The sequence below is a fragment of the Phascolarctos cinereus genome, unplaced genomic scaffold, assembly GCF_003287225.1.
Source record: "Phascolarctos cinereus isolate Bilbo 61053 unplaced genomic scaffold, phaCin_HiC Scaffold_726;HRSCAF=1367, whole genome shotgun sequence".
Taxonomy (NCBI): Eukaryota; Metazoa; Chordata; class Mammalia; order Diprotodontia; family Phascolarctidae; genus Phascolarctos; species Phascolarctos cinereus.
This window is the reverse complement of record NW_027556098.1, coordinates 170,107,607-170,124,177: the sequence shown is the minus strand read 5'-3', so window position 1 is coordinate 170,124,177 and position 16,571 is coordinate 170,107,607. Positions and strand designations below refer to the sequence as shown.

The 16,571-nt window shown below is 38.8% G+C and overlaps 1 pseudogene; it reads right to left on the bottom strand.

Moving 5' to 3' along the window:
- Positions 1–7,120: 7,120 nt before the first annotated feature.
- On the bottom strand, positions 7,121–9,248 carry LOC110207093 (protein FAM204A pseudogene; annotated as a pseudogene).
- Between the last annotated feature and the right edge of the window lie 7,323 nt (positions 9,249–16,571).

The window sequence follows — 16,571 nt, the reverse complement described above, 5'->3', positions numbered from 1 at the left end:
AGGAGCTACTCACAGTGTGATAGAATGAGTAGTTCCTGCCTTTACATTAGTTTAGAATAGGAAGGAGGAAACAGGCACCCATGGACTTTCGGGTTCCTTCTTAACTGATGTCACACAAGAGTGACAGGAAGGAGCAGAAGAACTGGGTTGGCCATGATGAGTCAAGAACAGGGGTACAGCTAACTGGGAGGCATCTCAATTTCTTTTCCTTGGGGATGGAATATTGCCAGAGAAAGTCACAAACATCAAGCTACTTTTACTTTTGACTATTTTATACTTTATTACCTCAGCTGTTTCCCATTTCCCACAATGACTGTCCCAAGCCTTCCCACCACCTTTTCTTACCGCTAACCATGCCTGTAACCCCTCACAGCATGTGACATAGCTTCATAGTTCAATGAGAAGACAGAAACCATTCCTACTATTCCTACCTCTACTCCTCAAAGCTTCTTTGCATTCTCACTCACACTTTTGGTCCTTCCTCTAGGTACAGAATAAAAGGTATTGTTGCTCCTTACTAAAGAGAATCCCTCTGCTAGTTCCATTGATCCTTTCCTACCTCCTTTAGCGCTTTGATTCAGCAATCATCTCTTTCATTCATCTTTACTTTTTCTGTGGCCACTGATTTCTTTCCATTTGCCCACTGTCCCATGGGCCAGAAGTATAGCTCTTTTGTTGTGCTATTGAGTCTTTTCAGTTGTTTCTGACTCTTCATGACCACATTTGGGGTTTTCTTGGCAAAGATACTGGAATGATTTGCTATTTCCTTCTCCAGCTCATTTTTCAGAGGAGTACCTGAAACAAAGAAGGTTAAGTGACTTTCCCGTGGTCACACAGCTAGTAAGTGTATAAGGCTGGATTTGAACTCATGAAGATGAATGTTCCTAATTCTAAGCCCAGGGCTCTATCCACTGTGCCACTTAGGTCGGCTCCCACAAACTGGGTTCTAGCTTAGGGACTTTTCCCACATGAATTCTCCTTCACCCAGACCCTGAACAAGGATGTCTTTTATGGATACTGGAATCTGACTCGGGTCTAGGCTTCTATTAAAAAAAAGCAAAAGGCTTTAGCTGTTATGCAAGCATTCAGATTTACATAACATCAACTATAAGAGAGTATTAATTTAATTAAGAGGAAGTTAGGTGGCATAGTGGAGAGAATGCCCTGCCTGGAATAAGGAAGACTCATCTTCCTGAGTTCAAATCTGGCCTCAACTTCCTAGCTGTGTGACCCTGGGCAAGTCACTCAACCCTGTTTTCCTCAGTTTCTTAATCTATAAAATGAGCTATATAAAAAAAAATGCCAAACCACTCCAGTATCTTTTCCAAAAAGCCCCATATTGGATTATGAAAAGGGGTACACGATTGAAATGACTGAACAATAACAACAAATTAAGTTACCTTAAAAAAATGCAAAGTAGAAAAGACTCACACCCAAAATGAGGTCTAGATAATTCTTCTTGCCTCTCTCTATGCCTAATAGACTTCCAGGGACCTATACATTCTCCAAAATATAATATTATCCTAAGATTGAGGCCTTCTATAAGAGAAAAGTAGTCAGAGTTGAGTTGTTCCCTCAAACCCAGATCTGCACAGTCTATAATTCAGTAGACCAATGAAAGCCTAGGTTTGATCCTCCATGTTACTTGGCTCTGGGTCCCAACTTGGTCTTGGAACTTGGTATGTTCCAAGAACTTCTCCACTTGATTAAGGGATGATTTAGCTACCCTGCCCCTGTCCCTCCATTACTTCAATTTCTGAGGCCAAGAAATTTTCTGTGAGGGTTGTACAGATAGGCAGGCTTCTCTTCGCCATTTGTGTTGATACTTTGAAGGTCAAGTCCAGAGGTATAGTATAGCCCAGGTGATAACCTCATCAGCAATGAGGTATTAGCTGGGCAAAAAGTATGTGCTAGGACTTTTGGGACCATTTGAAGCTGCTCAACACACATTCCTGCTCTATGTTCTACTCCCTAAGCCTCAGAGAAATAATACTCTCCTGGTACTTCCATCTTTTCTTAACAATTTTTCTCTGTCTTGTTGGCTTCTTATCCTTTTTCTGAAGACTTAAGGTGGGCGTTTCCCAAGCTTCTGTTCTTGGCTCTCTTTTCTCTCTCTCTTTTTTTTTCCACTCCATATCCCTTGGCAATTTCATTCATGCCCATGACTCCAACCTTTATGTAGATAACGCCTAAATCTGCAGCTACAGATCTGAATTCTCTGTTGAGTTCTTGATCCGTATCATTAACTATCTTCATGACATCTCCACTTGACTATCCCATTGGAACGTGAAATGGCACATGTCCCAAACAGAGCTTACTGAATTTAACCCTGAACTTGTTCTTTTATACACATACACACACATGTGTTTGTATATATGCATGTGTACACATACATGTTACATGTGTATATGTATGTATCCACACATATATATTATCAATAGTATGACCATTCATTAATTTTTCCACATTCCAATACTTGGAGTTGTCTTTGATTCTTACCAAGCCCTTTTATTCATTCATTTACCTGATCAATAAATCAATTGTCAAGAATTTGTTGAATATCTTCTATATTCTAGGCACTGGGGATACAGAGGCAAAAATGAAATAGTCCCTGCCCTCAAGACATATACATTCTATGGAGGGAGACATGCACATAAATATGTCTATACTAAATATATGCAAAATAAATACTAGGTATTTATACAAAATAGAGACTAGATATTTTTTTTTTGGTGGGGGGGGGAGGTGTGAGGATCCAGCACCTAGAGTAAGTAGATGGTAGATCAAGAAAGTCTTGACATAGAAGGCGATACTTTACTGGAGTTCTGAAAGGAAACAAGGAATTCTAAGAGGTAGCAGTGAAGTCAGAGTTCATTCGAGGTATGGAGGACAACCAATGCAAAGGTACAGAAAGAGGAAGTAGAGTGTGATGTGTAAGAGTCAGGAAGGAAGCTAGTTTGGTTTGAATGGAATATGTGGGAAGTGGGGTAATACATAATTAAATTTGGAAAGCAAGTATGGAGCCAGATTGTGAAGGGCTTTAAAAACTAAACAGAAGAAGTTATATTTGATATTAGAGGCAATAGGGAGCCATTGGAGTTTTTGAGTAAGGGAGTGCCATAGTCAAACCTAAAGTTCAGGGTAATCAATTTGAAAGCTCTCTACACAGTACACAGCTTCCTAAGATACATTGAAGAGGGGGAGATTTGAGGAGGGAGTGTTTTTTTTCTTCCCTGCCCTGTAATATCTCTTGCATATGTCCCATCTTTTCTACTCCCACGGTCACGATCCTAGTTTAGTTCTACATCTTCATCACTACCATCTGGATCATTACAATAGCCTTTTGAGAGTATTTCTACTTCTCCCTTCCAATTCATCCTTCAGAACTGCCAAAATAATCTTTCTTATGCAGAGATTGGTCATGTCACTTTTTGAAAAAATCTTCAGTGGCTCTCCATTGCCTACCAACTAACATTTAAGCTCCTCTGCCTGAAATTCTAGACTTTCTACAGTGTAGTTCCAAGCTAACTTTCCAGCCTTGGCTCACATTAGTCTTTTGCAGTACTTAGAACACTGGCTGTCACATAGTAGGTCTTAATGACCTACTTTTGGGTGCTTGTCAACTTGTTGACTTGACTTTTTTATGCATCCTATATTCTAGGCACATTAGACTATTCTATATTCCCAGAAAAGACCTTTCAATTTCAAACCTCTATGTCAACTCACATTATTACCTTTGCCTGTAATATTCTTCCTCCCTGTCTTTCCTGCTGGCCCTCCTTCAAGGCCTAACTCATATGCTATCTCCTCCCTGAAGCCTTACTCCATCTCCACCTAGTAACTTCCTTTCAGAAGTCACTGAGCATTTTGCTTTGTAATTCTAATGTGTGTCTTTGTTTTGCACTTACCACCCACCCCATCCCCCTTCCACTCCAGGCAAGAGCATAGGTATGCTGGTGAATAGACAAGCCTAGAGTTGAGAAAGAACAATCTTTATCTGGAGAGAGTTTCAGGAGTTGAATCACGAATTATATAAACACAAATGAAAAGGATCTATTGGTTTGTTAGGAAGGTTTCTCTGGGGATCTGGCATTGAAAGGAATGAGAAGACTATAATGTGATTTAGTTGAAAGGACATCAGATTAGAAAGTATAAGAACTGATCTTAAATATTTGCCCTTCTACTATGCCCTTGTGTAACTGTATTCAAGTCCTTTAATCTCTCTTTGCCTCAGGTTCCTAGGTAAAAGAAGGGGTTGGACCAAACAGTCCTTTAGGCCACCTCCAGCCCTAGCTTATCTTATTTAAATGAATTTGGCTAACTGTTTTGAATATTTAAAGAAATAAAATTTATTGATATTATATGTTTTTACATTACCTGAACTTCACAGAGAGCCATCTCATATAACAAATACTTTTTTCAGAAAATAAAAAAAGATAAAAAAATCTGAAAATTAATTCATCAATCCCCTCTCCCCTCCCCCCCCACATACATCAGACAATATATTCAGTGTTCCATACTCATGGATATGGCAACTCTTCAGAGAAGTGGGGCAGGTGTCTTCTCATATCTCTTCTCTGGGGTCATACTTGCTTTTCTAATTTTGTAACATTCATCTTCAGTTGTATTGTGGTTATTTTTTCCTTCAGTTTACATTGTAGTCAATGTGTAGAATGTTTTCTTGATTCTTCCTACTTGACTTCGCATCAATTTGTCTGAGTCACTCCATGTTTCTCTGTATTTATCATATTCCATTATATATATCACTATTTGTTTAGGTGTTCCCTTATCAATGGATATCTACAACCCAACATTTTAAAAACATAGAACAAAACCAGAAGATCTTCGCTGAATGGAAATACAAATTTTCAAGTCAAAGATTCATGCTGAGAGGTCTATATTAGTTTAAAGAGCAAGATCTAGGGCTTGTCAGAAGAGTAGAGTGTGACAATCTATTTTTAAAACTTTTATTGATGCCTTTTGTTTTTGCATCACGGTCACGTGTTGATATTTTTCCTTCTTGTCCTCCTTCTATTGAGGTTTAAGGGTGCTAGTGATGCAGTTTAGGGGTTCAGGGGTCCTGCCAGAAAGAATTTGATCCAACCCTTCTTTCAGCCAAAGACAAGGTTTATTAAAACAGCCATCATATTGGGCAGACTCTTAAGGAGTCCTAGCATTAGTAAGCTATTAGCTAGATTTTAAGAACCTGAGCAGCGGCTAGATTTTAAGAATCTAAGCATCTTAATGGAGACAAGGTGGACCTTACATACAGAAAGACTGTGGGAGAGACCTAGAAATGGCCAGTAAGCTGGGGTGAACAGAACTCCTGGGACCTGGACCTCATGGCCATGAGAGAATGGAGCCTAGCTAGGATTAAGTGTGGGAAATGGCCAGGGCCCATAGGGAGGTAAAACAATGGAGGGGAGATTGGTGTAGCCACAATGAAAGGTCAGTTGTGGGATTATAGCCTCCTGAACACCAAAGATTTGGCCATGTGGGAAAGTCCAGGGTTTTTCCTTTTTAGGGCCAGATCCCAATCACATCACTGGGACCCCAAAATCACAACACGTGGGTCCTGCTCAAAAGAATTCGACCAACCCTTCTTTCAGCCAAAGATAAGGTTTATTAGAACATCCGTCATACTGAACATTAGTGAGCTATTGGCTAGATTATAAGAATCTGAGCACCTTTATACAGACAAAATGGACCTTATATACAGAAAGACTGTGGGAGGGATCTCAGAGTGGCAAAGTAGTTTGGGGTGACTAGAGGAGGGGTCTAAGGAGGATCTGGATGAGAGTGGTCAGTAAGCTGGAGTGAATAGAACCCCTGGGACCTGGACCATGTGGCCAAGGGAGAATGGTACCTAGCTAGGATTAGGGGTGGGAAACGGCAGGGGGTCATAGGGAGGTAAGACAATGGAGGGCTAGACTAGATTAAGGGTAACAGAGTCAGGAGATTTGGAGTAGCTACAATGAAAGGCCAGTTGATGGGATTAGAGCCTCAGGCAAACTCCAGAGATTTGGCCATGTGGGAAAATCCAGGTTTTTCCTTTTTGGGGTCTGGATCCCATCCTCATTACTACCTCCATGAACAATCTTTTGTAGCAAAGAATAACTAAGTAAAAATATCCAATATAGAGTGATCTCATTTGATAATGTATGCAGCAATGTACTACATTAGTTAGTTCCCACTTCTTTGGTGAGAGTGATATGGGTCATTTTGTGTTTTTTGGAATCTACTGGTTTTTCAGTTACTCAGAATTGAGCTTTCTTTTTGTGATCTTGTCTTATATCATTCAAGTCATTGTGTATATTGTTCTTCTTGATCTGAATACTTCACTTTTATCTTAAAAATCACCTTGTGTTTCCCTTAATTCTTCATTTTCATCATTCCTTATGCACACTTATAGTGTGTCATCTTCATTTATTAATTCATCAGTCAATAGGCAATTATCAAGTACCTACTATGTGCCAAATATAGCCATTTCCCAATCTCTGGGCATGTCCTTTGTTTCCAGTTCTTTGCACACACAAGCACACACACACACACACACACACACACACACACACAAGCTGCTGTGAATATTTTGGTATATATTGGACCTCTGTTTCTGTTTTTGACTTTCTTGGGGAATATGACCCACAGTGGAATCACTGGCTCAAACTGCATGACCAATTACATAAGTTTTCTCCTGTACATCCAAATTGATAGAGAATGGTCAGAATGGTCAAAACACTTCACAGTTCTACCAACAGGGTATTTGTATTGTATTAATCTCCCTCTAACATTGAGGGTTCCTGTTTCTTGTCATCTGTCAATTTGCAGGGTTCAAATTAGAATTTTTATGTTTTATATATTCAGTGTTCCATACTCATGGACATGATTTCAATTATTAGTAGTAATTCGGCACATGTCTTCATGGATCATTTATAGTTTGAAGTTTTTTTTTCCCCCCAAATTTTATGTATCCCCTTTAGCCACTTACCTTTTACAGAATAGTTCTTTGTCTTACATATTTGTGTTAATTCCCCATAAATGTTAGATATCAGACTTTCTTCCCTAATCTGATGTATTTTTCTCTCTATTAGGTTTATCTTATTCCTTTTGAGTAGTTAGATCACAGACAGTTTGGTTTTTTAAGGCCTAGTGGCATATATCCCATGTTCCTTTTGTTTTCCCATCTCTTTTTCACTTTAAACTCCTATACAAGTTTCTTCCTTTTTTTTTTGAGCCTCCTATGAAGTTTCAGCATCTTTTTTTTCACTTTCACAAAACTGCTACAAGCAATAACTTTGGCAATTTTTTACACCAAATTCACAATCACCTAACGTATTACTTGGTTCTTTATCCTTCTCAATATCCCCTTCAGCCACAGATTTATTTATGCTGGTTTTGAGGGATGACCTCAGAAGAGCTCTGCTGCTTATGAGAATTTCATGCTTATCATTTATTCTAAAATACTGAGTAAGCTCCTTCCACTGGGCTTCATTTGAAGATTGCTGACTATCAGACTCTTCTTTATTCTTCAATTTACCTTTTCTGGGACATTTTCTTTTACTCCCGTTGCTTGTAGAAATTGTTAAAGTTTTCAGTTCACAATGCTTTTTATGTAATTTTTGAAACTTACTCCAAATATTTACAGGCATGCTAGATAGATATTATTTATCAGCATTTTCTGCATTTGCCTTTGTCCCATTTTTAGATCCATCAGTATGAAAACCAAAGAGGCCAACTCCTTCAATCACACTGTCTCCTTTATCTTCCTTTGAATTAAATTCTAAGATTTTCAATGTTGTCATATCCTTAGAATTCAACTCAGTGTTACTGATCTTTCACATCTTTCTTTAGATTCCATTTTTGTGAACTAAGTGGAACATAAAGGTTGTGGGTTGACAACTAATAGCCAATTTGAATCTATAACAATAAAAACCAACTAGCTTATGTGAATCTATGGCCATTTTGAAATGTCAGCAACAGTTATTATACATTTATCAGTTATATATAGTGCAACTATTATTTCCACTTGAGACTTAATGTGTCTGCATTGCTTTTGTTAACACAAAAGTTTTTGTTTTAATAAACTTTTTACAATTGAAAATTTTCTTTTTAGGGTTTTGTGGTCAATTTTGCCCCTTAGTTAAGAATTTTCACCTGAGCTGTAGTTATAAAAGGTATTTCCTTCCATTCTTATCTAATTTGTTTTTAAACGAAATGCGTTTTTACATTCAGTTTACATATCCATTTGGAACTTAATTTAGTTCTTGCTATTAGATTTTAATTGTCTTTTATGACAGCTGCTTGTATCCCACCTCCTCTCTGTGTAGCCTTCAGTAAATCACTTAACCTCCTGAATCTCTGTTTTCTCCTTTATAATAGAGAAGGTTGGACCAGAGGGTCTCTTTGGTTCCTACTAGCTCTATAGCTATCATTCTATGATCTCTTGTATCCATTTTATGCTGATACGTCAGAATACTTCTGCATCAGGTTTGTCATCTTTTTCTGACTCAGTGGCAAGAATAAAGCCATGGATTTGGACATTAATATAATATCACATTGTTGAGGTTTAGAAGTTTAAGGGTTCTGGGCCCCCAAAATCACAACATATGAGTTTTGCCTGAATGAATTCAATCCACACCTTCTTTCAGCCAAAGACAAGCTTTATTAAAGTCCTATTGACTAAACCCTGACGGAATCTAAACTTTTGTGAGGAGCTGGCTTGAGGAAGTCTCAGCCCTTAAATGGTGGCCAGGATGGATCTTATGTACAGAAAGATTGTGGGAGGGGTCTAGGAGTGGCCAAGTAGTTTGGCCAGATTGGAGGAGGGATCTAGGAGAAGGAGTATCTTGATGGAAGTGGCCAGTAAACTGGGGTGACTGGAGGAGCAGTTTAGGAAGGATCTTGATGGGAGTGACTGGGAGGTTGAATGGGATCTAGATAGGATCAATGATGGGGGAAGTAGACAGGGGCTAAGGGGAGGTAACAGACAATAGGGAGATTAAATTAAGGGTAACAGAGAACTGGGAGATTTAGTGTAGGTGATAAGGAAAGGCCAGTTGATTGGATTATAGCCCCAGGTGACTGCTAGAGACTTCCCTTGACCAATAAGAGTTCAAGGAAAGTTCAAGGAGGGGGTTTTTTAGGGCACTCTTGGGCCTGTACCCCATCATTCTCCACTTGAACAAAGGGGACCTAAATTCTTTTGCGGTAAGGGGCAAAGGTCTTGGCTTGGGCACATACCCTGTCATTGTGTCAAAACTATTCCTTCTTTTGTTCAATCTTTATCAAATGTAGTAATATTATAGTAATCTCAATGAGGGTAAAGATTGGTTCCTATCTAAAATTTGTTATCTCCTCCAATGCTAGCTGAGTGCTGTGCACTCAGTAGTACTTAATGTTTGTAGAAAGAAAGGAAAAGAAGAAGGAAGAAAAGAAAAAGAAAGAAGGGAGGGATGGAGGAAAGAAAGTAGAAAATGAAAGAGGGAAGAAAAAGAGAGAATGAAGAAAAGCTGAAAAGAAAGAAGGAAAGAAATAAAAGAACAGGAAGAGAGAGAGAAGAACAGGAAAGGAGAAAGAAGAGAGGAAAGAAATAAAGAAAGGAAGGCAGGAAGGAAAGAAAGAAAGACAGAAAAGAAAGAAAGAAAGAAAGAAAGAAAGAAAGAAAGAAAGAAAGAAAGAAAGAAAGAAAGAAAGAAAGAAAGAAAGAAAGAAAGAAAGTTGGAAAGTAGGAGACAGACACCAGAGAAACAGAGAAGGTTATAAAGATTAGACAATTAGCTAAAGCAGGAGGTCAGGTCCAGGTATTTGAAGAAGCATCATGTGGATACTATAAGTCTAGATAGGGAAGAGGTCAAGTTCAGTGATATCAGCTAAACTAAGGAGAAACAAACAGGTAATATAAACCTGGAAAGGTAGCACCCAGGATCTGTGGGAGTTATGCTTAGATATTGCCCCTAGCTAGCAATGTTGCTGAACTTTTATCCCAAAGTATACATTGTGTGTTCTCTGACCCCTTTCATACTGTCTCCTGGGTGTGAGTGTCCCTGGACCTAAAAGATGCTCATCATGGCCCAAATGAGGTTGGAGGACTAAAGGTGAATCCTACTCCTGATTAAGAAAAGGGCAGTGATATTTAGATGATTTCATGATTATCCAGGCACATGGCAACATTAAACACATGGTCGATCATACACAATCATTTATATTTAGCTCTGAAACAGGTTTTTGCTTTTACATTTACATATAGGTGCATCTGATCTCATATTTCATAAAACAGGTATTTAAAACAAAACAATGTGCTCACAGTATGAAGGCCTGATTTAGAAAAATCAAGAAAGTTGTTTGATTTCTCTATTCCATACAACATTGCTCTTCCTCCTCCCCACAACTCCTCTTTCCTCACTGCTGCTAGGGATGACAATGTCTTCTCTCAGACTGGTGAAAAGCACTAACCTGAGAAAAGCTATTCTCTTTGTCTATTATTTTTTAACTTGCTATTTTAGGAGATTTTATCTCCCCTGGTGCAAGTGAGGTAATTAAGTGTTTTGGTTTCAAAGGAGGACAGAGAGTATGCTAACGCCAACAAAGCAAATGATCAATAAGCAAAGGAGTTAATATTAGAGAGAAATGGAAAGGACATTGTGCTCAGAATAAGCTGTAATGCAAAAACCTGGCTAATAATAACTGAGTAGATCATATACCACAGCCCAATACTGAATTGTGTTCACAATTCCACAGTGAGGAAGAACTATTTAGAATTAGATTAATTAGGGAAGGGGAAAGGGATAAGCATTTATATAGCACCTATTATATGCCAAGTGCTTTGTAAATATTATCTCACTCGATCCTCACAACAAACTCTTCAAAGATGGTGCTATTATCATTCTCATTTTATAGCTGAGGAAACTGAGCTTAACAGAAATTAAGAGGTTTGCCCAGGGTCAAACAACTAGTAAGTATCTAAGGCTAGATTTGAACTCAGGTATTCCTACCTCCAGGCCTAGTGCTCTATCAGATGGGTTACTTGGTCAGAGGCCTTATTTACAACCATTCCATCTATCAACAAAGCTTTATCAGATGTGAACTCCATGCCAGGTATCATGCTAAGCTCTCAGGATACAAAGAAAGGCAAAAATAGTCCCTGCCCCAACATGACATAAATAAATACATTTGAGATAAGCTGGGACTTACCAGGTACTTTCAGGTTTGTGAAGACCTTTATATTTGTTATCTCATTTGACCCTCAAAACAAATCTGGGAAGTAAATGCTATGACATACTTTACCAAAGAATTTGAGGTTGAGAGAGGTTAATTGACTTGACCAGGGTCACAAAGCTAATAAGATTTGAACTTGGGGATTCCTAATTCCAAATTCAGCACTCTGTCTGCTGCTAATAATTTTAGAGGGGAAGATGTTAATAGCTGGGGCCTTGGAAAGGATTCCTACAGAGAATGGAATTTGAGTTCAGTTTTGAAAGATGTCAGGGATTCTAAGAGGCAAAGGTAAGGTAGGAGATGAGGGATGGGAGACAGGAGACACAGCGAGAGATGCTGTGGATATCGAAATGACGGTTTGGCAACTGATTTGATATATGGGATGATTGAAAGTGATTAGTTAGGCACAGCACTGAGGTTTTAACCCTGGGTCACTGGAAGGAAGTTTGTTCCCTCAACAGAAATAGCAAAGTTATGTAGAGGAATGGGTTTTGGGGAAAATGATGATGAGTTCTATTTTGGATACGTTGGATCTGAGATGCCTATGGGACATCGAGCTTGAAGTTTTCAATAGGTAGTTGTTGGAGGACTAGAGCTCAGGACTCAATATATAGATCTGAGAGTCATTTGCATACAGATGATAATTGAATCCATGGAAGCAGATGAGATCACCAAGTGAGATAGTGTAAAGGAGAAAAGAAGAACAAAGGCTTGGGGCCCAGCCAAAGTGAATCTGGCCTATGTGTAAATCCAGCTAGAGAGACTGAGAAGGAATATTTAAACAGGTAGGGGGAGAATCCAGAGAAGAAAGAGTCATGAAAACCTAGATAGGAGGTAGCGTCCTGGAGGATAATCCCACTGTCCATTCAAGAAGGACAACGACTGAGAATGTCAATAGGTTTTGACATGTAAAGATCTTGGTAACTTTGGAGAGAACTGAAAAGTTTAATAATGTCAGAAGCAGGATTGCAGAGGATTTAGTGAGAGATGAAGTAGAGGCCCCAAGTGTAGACAGTATTTTCAAGGAGTTTAACAGAGAAGGAAGGAGGGATGTAGGATGCTACCTAGCTACTAGAAGGTATGACAGATCCTGCAGGGTTATTTTTTTTTTTTTAAGGATGGATATGAGCATGTTTATAGGCAGCAGGAAAGGAACAAGTGGATATGGAAAGGGTATTAATGATGATGATGATTATAATGGGGAAGGAAGAGGAGGACAAAGAAAAGGAGGAGGAGAGGAGAGAGAGAGAAAGAGAGAGGATGATAGTGGGGTCAATCTATTGGAGATATAAGGGAATAAGAACATGGGTATATGCAGGGGTGTGCTGGTAAATGTTTTACAAAAGGCTCTGAAAAAAAGGTACATTCAATACACTTATAAATTTAATCAGGATAATCAACATTTTCTCCATTACTTCCTTTAATCTAGACAACCAACAAAACAATAAATCATTTCCTAATTTGTAATGTTTGCTGACTTCTGAGGTGTAAATGTTCACAGTATAAATTTAATAGTCAGCTTTCACAAATCATGTTTGAGCTGGCTTCAGCACACTCTTAGCTACCTGTAAAGGACTTGGCAAGGAGAAAAGCTACCTCTTCATCACAGACTGGAGTGAAGGAGGAGATAGAAGGGAAGGGTATAATTGGGATATGAGATAAATAAAGGAGAGAAGATAAAACTATTGATACCTGGCCTCAGTTTCTTTTCCAAAGAGGAGATCATCAGTTATTTGGGTACAGTGACAGGGTATTACAGTAGGTCTGAGGAAAGGAGAGGTTTGAAACAGCTGTTGTGTTTAGTGGCAGAGAATATTTATTAGGAAGAAGTAAACAGATTGCTTTGTTGCAAAAAGGGCTCACTTGAGATTAGATAACAAATTTTTAGTAGCTCTGATTTTTTTTTTCCAGCTCTGATTAGCACCACGTGAGTACAGATGAGGGAGGAAAGAAGGTTGAAGTAAACCAGGGTTGGTGTTTGGCAAGTTATGTTGGGTGATACAACAAGGGAAGATGGGAAATTAGGAAGATAGGAGAATGTAGCCAGAGTAGGGATGATGGCCTAGGAAAGTACTAAGTGGGAGGATAAGGGTTCTGTCTTGGACCCTCTTTTCTTCTCCCTCTACATGACTTGGTGATCTCATCAGATTCTCATCTCTGTGATGATGATTCTCAAATCTACCTCTCCTGCCCCACCTTCTTTACTGACCTCCAATCTTGTATATCCAACTGCCTTTCAGACATTTTGAATTGGATGACCAGGAGATATCTTAAATTAGATATGTCTAAAATGTAACTCATCATTTTCTGCCTTGCCTCTCCCTCATTCCTTCTTACTGTAGAAGGCAACACAATCTTCTCAATTTCCCAAGATGGTAACCTAGGAGTTATTCGTGACTCTTCACTATCTCTTATTCTCTATAGTCAATCAGGAGCCAAGGTGCATCACTTTTACCTTTGCAATATTTTTTAATTTTGGAGTGAGGCAATCAGGGTTAAGTGACTTGCCCAGGGTCACACAGCTAGTAAGTGTCAAGCATCTGAGGTTGGACTTGAATTCAGTGTCCTCCTGACTCCAAGGCTGGAGCTCTATCCACTGTGCCACCTCGCTGCCCCTGCAACATTTCTTGAATACCTTCTTCTCTCCTCTCTCACTGCTACTCCTCCAGTCCAGACATTCATCACCTTACTCACAACTGGATTGTTGTAATAGAATGCTAGTGGGTATGCGTAACTGAAGTGTCTACCCACTCAAATCCATCCTCCATTCAGCCACCAAAATGATTTTTCCTAAAGCTTAGACCTGACCATGTCACTCCTCTACTAATAAATTCCAGTTCCTCCTTATCACCTCCAGGATCAAATATAAAATCCTCTGCTTGTCATTCAAAGCCCTTCATAACCTAGCCCCCTCCTACTTTTCCAGTCTTCTTACACCTTATTGCCCAACATGCACTCTTCAATCCAGTGACACTGGCTTCCTGACTGCTCTGTGAAGAAGACACTCCATTTCAGCTCCAGGAATTTTCTCTGGATGGCCTATCCCTCTTGAACTCTGCCTAATGGCTTCTCTGGCATCCTTTTAGTCCCAACTAAACTCCCATCTTTTACAGGAAGCCTTTCCTACTACCTCTTAATTCTAGTACATCCTTCTGTTAATGATTACTTATTTGTATATATTTGTTTGCATGTTGTCTTTCCCATTAGATTTTTAGTTCCTTGAGGGTAAGAACTGTCATTTGCCTCTTTGTCTCCTCATTGCCTAGCATAATACTTGGCTCACAGTAGGTGCTTAATAAATGCTTATTTATTGGTTAATTGGTTAATATTCAAGGTCATGGTGAGGATAAAAAATAAGTTTAGGAATAGTAGGACTTAGGGAAAGATGGAATGATGAAAGATTATAATTAGATGGAATAATTTTTTTTAATATTAAGGTAATTAAGTAAAATAATTTATTGATTTTTTAATATTCCCCAGATTTTCCTCTGTATCCCTCTTTTGTCCTCTCCCTAAGAATTATCCTTTACGATAAAGAAAAATATTTTTAAAAAGAGAAAAAAATAGGAATAATGAAAAAAATCAATAAAATTAAACAACGCATTTTAAAAATATATTATATACATTGTTTTGTGCCTGTAGACCCAAATCTCTTCAAAGAAACAGGGGGAGGTATATTCTCATATATCGTATTTGGGGCCAAGTTTGTTCTTAGTAATTTTGAAACATTTTTTTCTTGTTTTGTGGTCATTGTTCTTTCCATTTTCGTTGTGTGTATGTCATATATATTGTGTATTATATACACATATGTGTATGTATGTGTGTGTGTGTGTGTGTGTGTGTGTGTATGTGTGTGTGTATGTATATCTTTCCTGGCTGTTTCCTATGCTCTCCATTAATTCATGTAAGCCTTTACTTGGTTCCCTATATGCATCATGCTTATCATTATTATTTTTTACAGCATCATAATACTATGCTACTTTTATGGTCCAGAATTTGTTTATCATTATTTGATTGAGAGTCTGGATAAATAAATTTCAAAGCTCTTGAATGTGGAAGCAGGACACTTGTGGGTGAAGGCCAGTTCAAGCTTGTGAACACTTCAGTGTACAGCTGATGGGAGTGTTGAAAAGGAGGTCATGGGAGCTAGTAAATTAGGACCTGGGAAGTTAGAGTATTTAACGGATCATCAGTATGTATGTTGAAGTCCCGTAGTATGGGGGCAGGAGCTGAGGATGATCAGGAAATGGTAAGCCAGACATAGAACACATTGAGAAGGGAGAAAGAATGTAATGGGGGTTGATAGGAGCCACCAGATTCTATTTTGGATGGTAAATTTGAATAGAGTGATCTACAAAAGAAAAGAGATTTCTGGTGATGGGTAGTTAAGGGAGAGCCTGATAATAGAAATGGGTTGAGTATTCAAACTCCTTTACCAGGACAACTGTGTTAAAGGGAATGAGATAAGGTGAAACCAATATTGAAAAAGATATCCATGGATTCAGTGTTATGTGGGGAGAGTCCAGGTTTCATTGAGTTCCAGAAGATGAGAGGAGCCAAGAAAGCAAGAGGTCTAAAATGAAAGGAAGTGTGTTAATTATGGAACAAATATTCCAGGGGGCAGAGTGGAATAGTTGGGCAGAGTTGGAGTTGGGACATTGAGATAGAGTTGACATAGATGGGAATGAGTAGCTGTGTGGGTTTAGGAAAAGAGGTTTGTTTTCAGCAGGCAGGTGCTCAGTATCACTAGGCTGGGGAAGAGCAAGAGGGATGGGGATATTCTAACCATTGGAAAATAAGTCCAAAGAAATTATTAATGGATGGGAAGAATTCTGATAATGAAGTAGGGTGATTGAAATGTTCAAGGTCTCCTCGGGGCCTAGGTACTGGAAGTCTTAGCACAGCTATCCACCTTCTTGGCATAAGGTATTGCTGTGTCCTGTGATGTCTGGAAGCCTGGCCTGATAGCAAGGAACAAGCAAGTCTTGGCAAGAAGTTTAATCATTTGTTTAAGTGAATGCTTAGGAATATCATTATAACAGTAGGACCTCTACCCTTTTTTCATCTAGGACCAGAATAAATTTGTGGGCTTCTGATAGTTGCAATTACATCCCAACCTAGCCATAGGCCCAGGGTCACTTAATGTCAGAAAAAAAAATTATATAATGTGCTAGAGGGTAATTGTGGTAAATACAACCTTGTTTAAGATCTGACTCACTTTGGTGTCTACTTTGTAGGGCCATTGCTTAAACTACCTGACTTCTGGATCCTAAAGTCTATTCCTATCTTAACCTCTGAGACCTGCTTACTGATTCCCTCCTGTTTCCTTCTTAGTTCTTATATGTGCAGCTTGCTTT